Consider the following 13,854-nt stretch of genomic DNA (forward strand, 5'->3'; position numbering starts at 1 on the left):
CCGTCCAGAGGTCGATGGGGTTCTTGTGTTCGTACCTTGCTTTTAAGCCATCAGACACCCCCATGGGGCGCATGAGGAAGATATATCTCTGTCACCGTCGATGAAAGAACGTGAGTGCACCCATCAGTTCGGCACAAACCATGTCCTTCCATCTCTTTTGGGGAACTATCGAGGTAGAGAAACCAATTAGAGAGTGTATTTGCCATTAAAGGACACATCTGTGACAAACCCGGCCATGGGGTCGCAGGTTTATTATGTCATCACCCTGTGCGGCGGCCATTATTATAAATAAGTGTCAGTGTCTGGAGGTCACGGATGGAAATGGGATCTAGTTTTTGTCCGATTATGCCAATGGCTCTCTAAGTGCTTCATTACGATCAATCCTCTCAGATTCATATTTAATTCCAACCTGGAGTTTATCCGTTTAATGGAAAGCATTAAATGTGACCTGCAAAGATCACCGAGAGAGGGAGAGAACATGAAAAGGTTACGGCCAACCCGACTCACGCTGCTCGGAAAGTCTTTACACATGTTTTCCTCGGTCCCGGAAGACGTCGACTGGAGTTTGATCTGACAGACAAACCCTTGCTCTCAATAGGCTCGTCATTGTTCCCTTTGAAAAAGCGGCTCCCCACATGCAACTGTCAAACGACTTTTTAAAAGGTAATTAAACAGCAGGTCTCCTCCACCGAGGGGCCGATGAGTTTCACTTCATTAGCATCACTGTCTAAATTAACTCTTTGTGCTGCACAATTATGGAATTATGGACTGCCATATATGAAGGTCTCTAGCTGCTCTGTGGAGGAAATGAAGATTTTAGGGGGAGAATGGTCATCTGTGAATCACCTCGATTATTTGTTATTCATAGCTTGATTAATGTTTTTTTTTAAATACAACAATAATGTCCTTGAGCCACTGAAAATAAATACATGTGTTTGATATGAAAATAACACCTTTGGAGCAGTACAGAGAAATTATTGTGAAAACAATTTTCAAATGATGCATGCCAGTCGTTGCAGTTGAGGGTGGTTTAATCTGAAAGGGTATACAGTGAACCCTAAAAAGTATTTTGGACACTAAAGCCACAGGTAAATATTTATACACGAGGGTTTAAAAGTTTGGAGTTGGTAAGATTGTTTGTTTTTATTTTTTAAGAAGCTTCTTATTCTGACCAAGGCTGCATTTATTTGATCAAAATACCTGAGAAAAATATTGTGAAGTTTTTTATTATTTAAAAAAATTAAATTTAAAATATTTGTTTAAATATGTTTTAAAATGTAATTTATGCCTGTGATGGCAAGGTTAAATTTTCAGCAGCCATTACTCCAGTCTTTAGTGTCTCATGATCCTTCAGAAATCATATGTTATTTTTTTTTTTACAAACATAATTTCTTATTGTTATCTATGCTGAAACCAATTGTGCTGCTGACTATTTTTCTTTTCGAAATTCTTAAATTAAAAGATATATAAAAACATAGCATTTATTATTAATAATATTATTAAATATTTGCTACTTTTTTGTATAAATTGGCAACACGCAAGTATAGGGTAACTATTTATTATAGCATATGGACCAATTCAAACTATTAACAAGTTGCTTATTAGCATGCCTATTATTAACATATTAGCTGTTTATTAGCACTTTTAAAGTACATTCTCTTTGACCATATTCTACATCCATAATCCTACCCAGTACCTAAACTTAACAACCAACTTACTATACTAACTTGCTAACTAATAAGCAGCAAATTAGGAGTTTATTAAGGCAAAAGTTAGTTAAGACTTTGTTAATAGTGATAATTGGACCTTTAAAATAAAGTGTGACTGATTCATTTAATGAGTCCTTGGTGACTAGATGTTCCTCAAAAACTGAACTGTAGTGTCTGTGTATGTATGTGTATATGTCTTTAAATAATTTACAAATTAAAAACTCTGTTAGAACATCTCAAGTTATGGCATTGCCCCTTAACAAATAGACATTATAGCAATTTAAAGTAGCTCCAAAGCATATTTGAAAGCTGATTTCTGTGCATGTCTTATATGTGTTTTATGCCATGCCCTGTATTAGTATGTACCATGTGTCCAGGAGAGTGTATAGGCTGGCTGACCCCAGTGCCGATCTACATACAGCTTAGAAAGCAAAGCAGCTCCCTCCATCAGCATGCAGTGACAGCCTCCACTGTTTAATGCACTCCCTCAGTTTATAAATGCCCAAAGTGTGATAAACATTTCTGCCGGGCTGATGCACAGGTCAGGTGCTCAAACGTATAGGTGGTGTAGCCTCTAGATATCTATTGGAAAGAAATGTGCAGCCATCTGGCTTTAGATAATTGTACAGTTGTACCACTTTAAGGAAGTACACTTTGCATTTTGCACGTAATGCATTGACATCCTATAGCTATTGTGCAACCGTTTCCCAGTGTTCCAGACCTACTGAAAAAAGAATATGCAGAAAAAGCCGAAATGGCTTGAGGAAATTGTAAGAAGAGTGATGCATTATGGGACATCTACATTGTAAAGATCTTGACAGTTGACAGATGAGCTTTCATTTGAGAAAAACCAACCATGGAGGCCAAGACGTCAGCTCCCTGGAAACTAAAGGATCGTCTACAGACGTCATCATAGCAACTATGATGGTTCACTTGTTGATTACTTTCAAATTCAGCTTGATTGATGTTTCTAATGAATCTTTATGGATTAAATATGTCCATGTCAAGCTCCCATGCTGTGTTCTAGTGGTTTTGGGGAAGGCTGTAGTGTAGAACATCTAGATGACTTAATTAATTTAAAAAAAATGTATGCCAGTTTAAAAAGATAAAACAAAGATGAATGGATACCAGTGATATTATACAACCTTGATGAGCATGAAGCGACTTCATTATTTTCTCATTGGAAGTTTTGCTTTATTCATCACACAGCTGAAGAATTAACTTATGGTCTTATTCTGACTTTGGTTTAATAATATGGTGAGATATAGACAGTTTAAATGTTCTGACTATTTGCTTTTAATATAAAGTAATTTTTTTATGACTGTATTTGCTCTAAGATTAATAGAGTTGTGGATGTCTGGCTTTCAAAGCCTGTAGTACTGAGGAGGGATCCTGGATCAGCCAAAGCAAAGAGACAATCTCATTAATATATGATTAATAGTAGCTGGCAAGGTGATTAATTAGTGTTTGTGACAGTAAACGTTTACCAGGCCTTTATGTTTTCCCCCAAAATGTCAATTTGTCTCTTCTTAACGTGTTTCCCCTCCCAGCAACTCTTGTGAAAGAGCACACAACTTTGCATATTCTAGTCTTGTTTCATTTCATTCTTCCCCTGCCCAGAACAGCAGCCCGGGAATTAAACACCTCAAACATGATTGATTACTTTTCTTTTTTATTTGCAAGCTGAAAATCCAAAGTAGTTGTTTTCTTTCCTTTTTTTTTGTTTCTTTTTTCTTCAGTCCACCTCTTGTTTTTCTTTCTCTCTCGTTGGTTGTACTTGTTTGTCCTGGTCTTTTTGGGGTCCCATGCAGGCTCATTGATACAGGAATGTCTACCGGCTCTTGCTTTTTTGCGGTAGGATTGATTTGAGCCACTGCAGGAAGAAGTTTGTGTGTTTTTCCCACAGGGGCCCTTGTCCTGACTTTGCCCTAGACTCTCAAATACATGTGTTTGTGTGTGTGAGGGTTTACTTAGCAAAAATTTGTAGCCATAAGTGAGTAAAAGAGGACAAAACCTTGCTTTGGGGACATTCAGGGACATCCTTGATTGGAACAGTTAGTCTGTTCATATCAAGAGAAAAGCTGACAAGAAAAATGAAACACATTTGACCCCATAAACATCTGAATGGTAGAAAAACAGTGAAGGGCTTTAATAATGTGTTCTAATTCAGTGCTGCCACTGATGGTGTTTGAGTCATTTAATGTTTTATAAGAATATTTTTTCCATTTTGGAAACATAAAGATTTGTTGAATGCTATTATAATGCGTCTATAATTACACTCTATTATATAGGCCTAGAAAAACAACTACTAAAATGTACTAATGTAAGTCACAAATCTAAAGTATATATTAATTTTAATTTTGAATTGCATGCAGTTTATGTGCTCTGTACCAAGATGATATCTGATGAAAATGAATATGGATGCACACAAAGGAATAATTCGGAATGGCATACATACAACTGCTGCACAGTTTTATTTATGTATTTATTTATTTTGACCATTCTGTTCCAATCTGGAGCACTAAGGTATTATAATTAGCTCATGGAATATAAATATATAAAACAAAAATTCCTTCACGAGTACAAAGTTTATTTCTGGACAAATGCTTAAAAATATTGCTTTAAAAGGCATGACAAATTAAGAAGATATTTTAAACCATTTAGGTTATCACTAATTTTATTATATGGCATCCCTCCACATGAATTGTAGAAAGAACCAGAACAGCAATGAGCAGGGGACCTACTAAACATTTCATTGCCCTAAAGAGGCCTCAAATCATTATAAAACACACATTTGATACCAGCACAGTAAACCATTTAATACATTCACTTCAGTGAGCCATTTACCAATGCCATTAAACAGCTCTGTCACTCTGAGATGGCATTCTCTGTTTGGACATATGGCCATGAATAGTTACGGTTTTGAATTGTGACCGGGCACACAGATGGGCTTTGTGGTTTCACGATGCTCGCCACTTTCTCTGATCCAGCATTCTTCATAAAATGACTCTGAACTGCAGTTTTCTGTTGAACATTAAAGACAACAGCATAAATTGGTTTTGTTTATTGCTGTACATTGCAAATTAAGGCTCGCCATTAATTGAGAAAGTGGCATCTGTTCGCTTTATTCTGACAAAGCTAGCAGGTTCCTAAATCTTATTTTGTATAGTGTTTCATCTTTTACTCTGCTCCTCGACTGACACTGATTTGAAGCATGGCTGTGCATGACTGTCATTTTGCAGGCCACTTCTCACTCTTTTTGATATTGTACCATCTTTTTATGTCTTGATGCACTCAGAGCCTTTATTCCAGCGTCGCAAGCTCACGTCAACTATAAGAAAAAGACAAATTCATCAGAATATATAGCTTTTAATGTAAAAGCCAATCATCCCTCCTATCGTTTTTATTGAGTTTGCAGATCGGATTGACGCGGACCGGGATCAGGGGGCTAAGAGGATGGCCACCAGAACAGGACGTTTGGCTCCTGCCCACTTATACAATAAAAAGCCTTTTCTGGGAAATTGTTCAAAAAAACAGCAAGACTTTTCATCGTGGCTGCAGCACAGAGTAACTTTTCCTAGATTATTTTCATTGTTGATAATCTCTTTAACTATAGGGGTGAGTCGCTACACCTGAACCTCTTTATCCGGGGCTGCGGCAATGGCGTGGATGTTAATCCCATAATTCTTTGGAAGGGCAGTGCTACTTTCCCCCTTCGCATGCCTATGTATGTGTCTGCAAATAGAAAGCATAAGAAAAGTAGATTGAGAGTGGCTCCATTTCATTTCAGTAACCTGCATCTCACCCTCTCTACAGGATACAATAACATTTTACTGCAGAAGAATGAAAAAGTACTAGCAATTTTCTGCATGCATAAATTATTACAGTTTGCAGACATTTCCATTTAATCCTAAAACACAATTTAATCTGTAAATGGGAAATTTTTAGAAAATGTAAACTTCATGTAGTATCATATTCTCAATATAATTCATATTCGTATTGTTAAATAGTCTCATAGTTAACAGTCAGCAACTTGGTGCTTTGGTTTATTGTGTTAGGCAACAATTTAATTGAAAAGAATTAAATGAGTAGTTTTAAAATAACATTATAACTAATAAATAAACAGTCTAAATGTTATGACAGGTCAAAGAAACACTTAATAGTTCACTTAGAATTGAAAACTTGCTGAAAATTCACTCACCCTCAGGCCATCCAAGATGTAGATGAGTTTCTTTTTTCATTAGAACAGATTTGGAGAAATCGATGGAAACCAATGGATCTACTGCAGTGAATGGGTGCCGTTAGAATGTGATTCCAAACAGCTGATCAAAACATCACAATAATCCAAGTAGGATCACCAGAGTAAAACACATGACAATCAGTCACTTAACCTCTTGTAAAGTAAAAAGCTGCATGTTTGTAAGTAATAAAAATCCATCAATGCATTTTAATTTTAAACAGTTGCTTTTGGACAATATATGAGTCCATAATCCATAGTAACACTACCTCCAGTAAAAAAAAGTCCATCCCTTGGTGTCCTCTCATATCAAAATCAATGAACATATTTGATTAGAACTGTTTTTGCTGATCTGTGATCTGTGCATATTTTTCTCCTGATTCAGATGAAATGACTTTTTTGTTATAGATTATGGATAGAGGACTTGCATTTTAGCTGAACAGTTTAAAATGTTTGATTTTTTAAAACATTTTTTATTATTAATTATTATAAAATTGCGTCTTTTTAAGAGTTTTCAATTACTTGTGGATTGTTGTGATGTTTTTATCAGCAGTTTAGACTCTTGTTCTGACGGCACCCATTCACTGCAGAGGGTCGATTGGTGAGGAAATGATATAATGCTAAATTTCTCAAAATCTGTTCAATGAAGAAACAGACTAATTTACATCTTGGATAGCATGAGGGTGAGTACATTTTCAGTAAATCTTTTTGGGTGAGCTGTTCTTTTAAGAAACTTAGCTTTTTTTCACACCAAAACACACACACTATTTTTTTGTGATAGATTTCTTTTAAAAATGAAAAGAGAAAAAAAAGTTGTGCTTTTAATAACATACTTGACATCAGAGCAACATAATTCCAGTGAAAATTAAAGCTCTTCTGCCACTTGCTCACTTTTATTGGGTATCCTAAGATTGCTTTGTTCTTCGGCTGACATCATATTTGAGGCTTGGTTTATTTTTGTGTGGAATAGGGTTGTTCGTAAGAGTCCATGCAAATCAAAGCCTTGATTTATGCACCTTTCTAGTGGCGGCTGCACATTAAATTTAATTTTGCTGTTGCAGCCAGGTTCCACCTTGCGCAGGCTTTGACACGGTGAACTGGGCCCGCCGGAGCACAGGAATTCATTACTTCTTTCACAATATGCGAAAGCCACATTTGAATGAAACATTTGTCTCTTGTCAGAACAGTGTAAGATCTACTCTCTCTATACAGATATATTAAAAATAGGAGGGGAGGAAGGCCTCGCACTTGACTGTAACAAAGCTAGAAGTCTCATGGCCTTGGCACATTAGAATAAGGCTTGTTGGATGTGGGCTGGGAAACAATCTGTTTCTTGTCGTGATATTCTATTACTGTTTTGGAAAAATAGCACCAAGCAAAGTAATGAGATTTGTTTTCCTCTCCTTGTATAGTTTTGCATTTTAGAGCCCTGAAGGCAGATGAAATATACAAATATCTTTAAATAAATGCAAGACTTTAAGATTCAGTAGCTCAGTGTCTTTTATCTAATGATATTTGTATTTTATTTAACCAAATTACATCAACTTGGCAAAGAAATTATAATTATTATTATTTTATTTTTTTGTTAAAACTGTTTGTTTAGACAAAATAATGCAATGTTACCAAATGTTAAAATAATGTCAGTAATTAAAGAAATTATAAATGCACTTTTACAATAATTGTTTGTGACATTTTCAGTCGTTTTTGTAGCGGCATAAATGCAGTCCAATATATTTCAATAGATATGTGTTAAATAACAATGTAAAAAAAGTAAAAATAATTTATATATAAAATATGTAATTGTTTTATAAAATAAATTTGGTTTAAAATTTGTATCTTTATTTATCTTTCAAAAGTTTCACTATAAGTTGTATGTTTTTGATTCACTAGAATGAGATTCAAAGAACTGAACTGAAAAGAATCAATCATTCAGGAGTTGAACTACACTGGTTGTGCTGTTAACTTCTGATTTGATAAAAAGAACTGGTACATAAATCATCTGTTCATCAAACAAAATATACTTATTTTGTTTTATGTATATGATTTATAAAAAGAATCTGCTCATTTGTTCAGGAATTGGATTACAATGGAGTCATTGGTTTAGAGAATCAAAATGCACAGGTCACATTGTCTTTTTCTCACTGTATATTTATTAGCAGTGTTGCAGCACTGTTGAATAGTAATCCAGAAAACTCTGTCAGAGTATATTAGCGTTCTGTCCATTTCGGTGGAAAAAAGCACATGTGAGAACCGTTAACAGAACCGAATGCTGTTCTGCAGGGCTCTAGATTACATCTGTATGCTGTTGACTGGAAAGCAGCAAGGTTGATTACATGACCAGTGTAGTATGGCAAGGTGCCACCCTTTGATAAAGTGAATCCTTCATGCATGCACAGTGATGGCTGTTGACTTCAAGGGCATGTTGAATATTCCAATTGACTACCCACCCTCCACTAACCCTGACGATTGTTCCATATGACCCCGAATGGCAACAAACACCCTAAAAGCCCAGGTAATTCGGATTTAGGCCAAACATATGACTGATGGTGTTCTTAAACAATTGAACTATGCTGTTGTGGCCACGGTAGGCTACTTAAACCCACTTTAAGAGAGTGTTTATACACTTTCCGGATGAATTAAAGATTAATTTACAATAAGAAAATCTGTTGTAGAAAAGCTGTTGTAGTTTTGAGGAACATGGAAATGTAGCATCATTTTCTTTTGAATGGTTTGCAGAGATAAGCATTGAAACTTCCAAAAGAGCAATATCATCTGCTTTTTGAAATGGATAATCCTGTTCTTTTAAGAGTCATTGGGAATCATTGCGGCTGGTCTATCTCCTCCACCTCACCTGCTGTAGCTTTCCGATGACTCTGGATCCCCTGGGCCCTTTCAGAGCCAAAGTGTGCAGCCGATGTAAGGATGCAAATGACTTTCCAAGGTCCTTGTGATTGCTCATTAACTTTCAGCAGGCATAAGTCCTTACTTTATTATTGACTGCACAGAATACACAATACTCTGACCTCTGCCACACGCAACTAAATCTCTTCCTGCCAATCCATTGCACTGATTTCTGCAACCGACCAGAAAACTGCAGCCAGCAGTTTATTCACCTTTAGTGTTGACGTGGCTACCTCCCAGGCCCTTCTACACAATCTCGGCACACTTCTATTTTCTTATCAATTTTATTCAAATTTACAAGGTTTTGCAAGACATAAATTACTTAAAAAAAAAAAAAAAAAAAAAAAAAAAGATTTAATCTTTCTGCCAGATGAATGGAAATGTTCATGGAAAGATTTTTCCAGATATCATAATGAATGAAAATGAACAAATAAACCACATTTCTCCACTAATCCTCAATGTTCTTCCACTAGACCAAGAGAAAAAATGCTTTCAATTCTTCTGCTGCTTGGCCAACTCTACCTACTACCTCAAATATTTACCCGAAAGCTAGGGGAATTTCAGCAAAGCATATAAATCTCCCGGCTCTGCAGTGTTCTGGGTCCCCAGCCGCAAGCACTGCGCTGATGCAGATGAGAGGCGGTGAATCAACATATTAAAAGCACCTGACATTTGTCCTGATATATTGAATCGTTAGCGCGACAGAATCACTTAAGCTGGATCTACTAACATCAAGTTTCCTCTGGTTATTGACCTCTGCACAGCAGCCCTGACAAGTGGAGCTGCAGCAAAGTTCATTAATAATGTGAAATAAATCAATTGTGCAGGATATAGAGGAATCCCTATAGCGGGCTCATTTTGTCCCATCTTTCGACCATGTGTATTGGTGCGCTATGACATCTTACCGCTTGCGTTAAATATTTCGATATGCAAAGTATTCATAATGACATTTATGGGACATGAGTGTGCAGATTACGTTCAGGTCCCTTTCACTTCTGAACCATGTGCATGTCAGGTAAAATTCTCCCAGAGTGTCACAAAAGTAATATATTTCTTGGAATATGAATAAAAAGTGTGGGTTATTAACTCAAAAGCATTGCCGGGCTTAAAACAAGTTTGTCCAATCCATCACACAGGTCATTCCTGGGTTTTTAAACCTAATTCTGAAATGGCTTAAAGTGAGTAAGTTTTGCAGAGGTACATCAAGAACGTCTGTGAAATAGATAGATGCTGAGGGTAATATTCTGCATTCGCTTAGAGTTACTGGCATTCAACCGCAGAACTGGTTTTCTAAGGGACAGAATATGAACAAAAACTCCCGCAAGATGAAGATGAATATAGGTGCCCTGGTGAGAGGCCAGAAAACAACCAAAACCTCTGTTCATTCATCAGTCATTTTGCAACTGCATCACAGGATAATTGAAGTAATGATTGTCAGCATGGACTTTCAGAATGAACGGTCATGTTGTATGAATTGTAGCACCACTCAAATAATCCAGAAATCCAAACAGTGCAGTAAACATTAAAATGCCATATTTACTGCGCTAGTTGAGATGGATATGATCCTATTATCCTCCATTAAGCGAATGCAATATCTAATGACTAATGCCTCAATTGTGATGCTCAACAAAGTCTGTTGTGTTTGTGCTTATACAGTGGACAGAATAAGACCGTTTATCATGAGGAAAACTAAATTTTGAGTTCAAACGATTGTGCCAAAGCAGTCATATTAAAAAATTAGTGTCCCTTTCCATATATATTTATTATTTTCTACATTTAGAAGAAAAATATTACATTTGTTCTCTAAATCCTAAATGCATTTTTGACATTTATTCAGCATTTCAGTTCACTGCACAGTTGAATTTATCTTGTATGTCCTTATATTCGTTTGGATATTTTTATAGCGACTCTAAATAGAAAGCTCATTTTGAAATGTATGACTGTCTTCCTTTCTGCCTAATTAGTAGGTTTTGTCACTGCAAAAGTGCCACACTCATTTTTGCAGCTTGTCTGTCTCCCACTTTTATTTCTTCATCATTCTTCACTCCATCGATTCCTTTTCTTCATCAAGTGCCTGCATGGTAGTGTGAGCTCTCTTGGCAGCAGGCAGCCCAGGAGCAGATGGAACTGCAGTGTCAGCTAGTCGAGGCGTCCTTCAGCACTCCCTGTCACCGGAGGAATGAAGGACGAAGCCGCTGACAGAAAAAGTACATGGTGTGGGGGAAAGGAAAGGGAAAGGGAAAGGATCACTTAATTTGTCATTCCCACTTAAAAAAAAAAAAAAAAAAAAACAGAGCGGAAACATTAGCTAATACCTCTGTGGTCAGTGACTGAGATTATGATTCAGATTCAATTGTTTTTTATAGTGATGTTTTTTTATATATATATCAACATCAACAGAAACTGAGACATTGTGTTTTGTTTTAACATGATGAATGATTTTGGGGCATCTTAGGGTGAGCTATAGAGCTATATTGTTGGAACTGAATATATTGTTTCTGGTCAAACAGAAATATTACATTTTCATGAATGGCATTTGAATATGAGAAACTGGAAAACTGAAAATGAATAAAAAATGAATAAAAACTAGACAGACATATTAACAACAACAACAAACAAAAAAGAATAAAAACGATTTTTTTATATTAAATGAAAATGAAAACAGAACATATAAAAACCAAAACTAATTCAAATATGAATAAAAACAATAATGGTATCTTGATACTAAAATAACTATCATATAAAATAAGAAATCATAAAAAATGTAAATATAGAATTTAAGTTTTGTAGATATATATATATGTATGTGTGTGTGTATTTTATGACAACTATGTATTATATAATAGTAAATTATTATTTGCTATGCTAGGGTATTCTAGGATAGGGCTGTAAGATAATAATAATTGTATTTATTTACATATTTATTTATATATTATTCTTAATGCTTAATGCCTTACATGTTTTTTCAAGGCATTTTTACAATGATTTTTGTGATGATGATTATTAGTGATTTGATTGTTCCAGAGGAGGAGGGCATGGATAATGGCTATATATCTTTGTGAATTGCTGACTCTGCCTTTTCTCGATTCTCGGTCCATTTTGTTTTGATTGACCATGGCTAAGCAACATATTTTGCTCCATTTAGATGATTTATTTAATGGCAGAAAACTTACTAACATTGTTTTCATGAGTTTGATCCCCCATTTTCTGTGCTGCAATTTTAAAAGTGCAATCCATTGTAGTACAATGGAAAATAATGGACTGTAATATATATATATATATATATATATATATATATATATATATATATATATATATATATATATATATATATATATAAAAGATACAACAGAGACAGTAGATGGCTTTACACTGCTACTTCCAGATCAGTGACTATAACCTTTTACCTAGGAATTCAACTAACATATCAGCACTCATTTGCTGTTATCTAGTAAACCTGAAATATCCAGTGTCAGTTGTTTAAGAAGAAGAACAATAACAAGCAACCATCCAGAACAGTGCTGAATTAAAGCCGCCAGGCTGAATAGTTTATTTTAGGGCTAAGATGGCGGTGTCAATCTGGCAGCACTGCCAGGTAGGCATCAGTGCAGTGTCCTAACAATTCATAGAGACAAACACCATGATAGCTCTGAAAGAGAGGCTCGGCCTGTTCCCTCCAGAGAGATTCCACACCATCTCACCTGACTGTCCTCGGATGGCGCGTGAGAGCTTGACTTGATTAGGAAAAAGGGATCTTAATCCCCCAAAAATAGTGGAGCCACAAGTATTCTTGGTGCCTATGTACTCAAAGCAGATTGTGAGGTGAGCATTAAAGGGAAAAGACAGAAGCATTCAGACAGACCCCAATATTCTACTAGCATGCTTTGAGCAGCGAGCTGAATTACAAGACAAAGAGCTGAGGAAAATATGTTGATTATATGTTCAGACAACTAAATTCATTAGAGTGGAAATCCAGAGAAGTCTTTGTAATTAATACTTCACAGTTTTCTGTTGCTATAGATGTTTACCCACTACATCTGTGCACAATACAGCAGCATTAATTAATCCTGATTATTGCTGCAGAGGTGGTCATTGTGTCTGATTGAATAGTAGCATTTACGGTCAATTTAGCAGCATCCATATCAGTGAGTATTGGCCTCATTTGTAAAGGCCTAATTAGCTGTGAAATACATGACAAGTCAATTGTGGTAAAGAAAGACACAGAATAAAGCAGTGATCAGGCAGATGTCTGCATGCAGGAGATACACTATTGTTGCCAGATGTACCATCAAAAACAACACTAATGTAGAGAGATAAGGTCATGTATTGCTTACCTCACCTATATATGTTATACAGTGACCCCAAAAATTTATTTGGATGACATTTGTTAAGAAATAAATCTAACATTATTCGCAAATGTCGTTTTTAGTATCGAAATACTTTTTTGCAGTACAAGTACTTTTTATTTCACAGTAAAATGAGTTAAAAGTAACCTACAAATAAAATAATTTTGTCTTGTAGTTTTGAGCAATATTTATTTTATTTTTTTTGTTCGTAATTTTGCTTAAAACATGTTTCTTTCTAAATAAAGTTCACTGTTTTGCTATTTAATCCACTATATATATAATTTTATGAAATCCTTTTAACAACTGACCAACAAACTACCGGTCAAAAGTTTTAAATTATTAAGATCATTATAACTGTTTCCTATTTGAATATATTTTAAAATATAATTTATTCCTGTGATGGCAAAGCTGAGTTTCCAGCAGTTATTATTTCTGTCAATTGACTGAAAATAGAATTACTTCATATATCATTCTAATATGCTGATTTGATTCTCAATTATTATTGGTGCTTAGTTAAAACAGTTTTTGCTACTTAATGTTTTTGTGGAAACCGCAATACATTTTTTATCAAGAGTCATTGATGAATGGAAAGGTCAAAAGAACAGCCTTTAAAAAAAAAACTTTTAAAAGACAATAGAATCAATCAAAATCAACAAAAGAG

Source organism: Carassius carassius, chromosome 36 (genome assembly GCF_963082965.1).
Source record: "Carassius carassius chromosome 36, fCarCar2.1, whole genome shotgun sequence".
In the NCBI taxonomy this organism is placed as follows: domain Eukaryota; kingdom Metazoa; phylum Chordata; class Actinopteri; order Cypriniformes; family Cyprinidae; genus Carassius; species Carassius carassius.